At 37.8% G+C, this 1,280-nt stretch overlaps 1 protein-coding gene across 9 annotated transcripts in view; it reads right to left on the minus strand.

Moving 5' to 3' along the window:
- The window catches only part of LOC106881484 (nesprin-1), an 811,219-nt gene that overhangs the window by 736,512 nt on the left and 73,427 nt on the right, over positions 1-1,280 (minus strand). The gene's annotated exons all lie outside the window — the stretch shown is intronic.

The following is a 1,280-nucleotide window of genomic DNA, read 5'->3' on the forward strand; positions in this document are numbered from 1 at the left end:
GGGAGAGGGAGAGAGATAGTGAAAGAGGATATGAGAGAGAGAAAGAAAGCAAAAGAGAAAAAGAGATAGAGATAGAGAAAGAGGGCAAAAGAGAAAAAGATAGAGAAAGAGAGGAATAAATAGATATATAATGAATATATAAATGCACTACAAAAATATAAGTGGGTGGGTGTGAGTGTGTGTATGATTGGGTAGGTGTGTATATGTATGTATGTGTGTGTTTAAGAGTTTGTGTATTAGAGAGTGACAGAAGGAGAGAGAGGAAGAAAGAGGGTGAGAAAGAGAGGGAGAGAGGGTGAGAGAGAGGGAGGGAGAGAGGGAGAGGGTGAATATGAAAGCAAACAAATAAAGAAGGAAAATATCTGATATAAAAATGCACTAGAAAAGCACTGGTGTGTGTGTGTGTGTGTATGTGTATGGAAGCGTGTGTGTGTGTGTATGGAAGCGTGTGTGTGTGTGTATGGAAGCGGGTGTGTGTGTGTATGGAAGCGGGTGTGTGTGTGTATGGAAGCGGGTGTGTGTGTGTATGGAAGCGGGTGTGTGTGTGTATGGAAGCGGGTGTGTGTGTGTATGGAAGCGGGTGTGTGTGTGTATGGAAGCGGGTGTGTGCGTGTGCGTGTGTGTACGGATGAATGTGTGCCTTTAAGCGAGACAGATAGATTGGTAGAGCTATAAACAGAGAAAGATATAGACAGATGGATAAAGATAACAACACTGTGAGTAATAATTCTTTGTTATTATTGGTCTTCTTCTTGCTGTAATAATTGCTGTTTAACCCTAGGTCGGACCCAATGAAGCAAACCAATGATCAAGGTGGTCCAGCAATGAAATATCTCATCTTCATTCCAAACATACTTTTTCTATGACTGAAATTATCCAATGTGTATTTCTCTATTTCTCTTCTTATTTTTTTATAGTGTAATTTAATGGAGAATTAGCTGCTATTTCTACCATGATCAACTACCACTTAGAGCCTACTTAGTTGGTGGCTTCTATTAATTTTGTATTAAAATCAGACCAGGTAATGAAAACCAAGTGTTTAGGTCATCCCATCTCATCTTGTTGTGACCAACAGGTGATCAACCTGTTCTGTTAATAACAATAGCAATACTAATATGAATGTTATGCTATAGTGATTTTCACATATATTAAACACAATGTGTGTGAGTGTGTGCGTGTGTTATATGTGTGTGTATACACACATACACAGACACACACATATACATATAGAAACATATACATATGCTTATCTATATATATATATATATATATATATATAT

This window comes from Octopus bimaculoides, chromosome 4 (assembly GCF_001194135.2).
Source record: "Octopus bimaculoides isolate UCB-OBI-ISO-001 chromosome 4, ASM119413v2, whole genome shotgun sequence".
In the NCBI taxonomy this organism is placed as follows: Eukaryota; Metazoa; Mollusca; class Cephalopoda; order Octopoda; family Octopodidae; genus Octopus; species Octopus bimaculoides.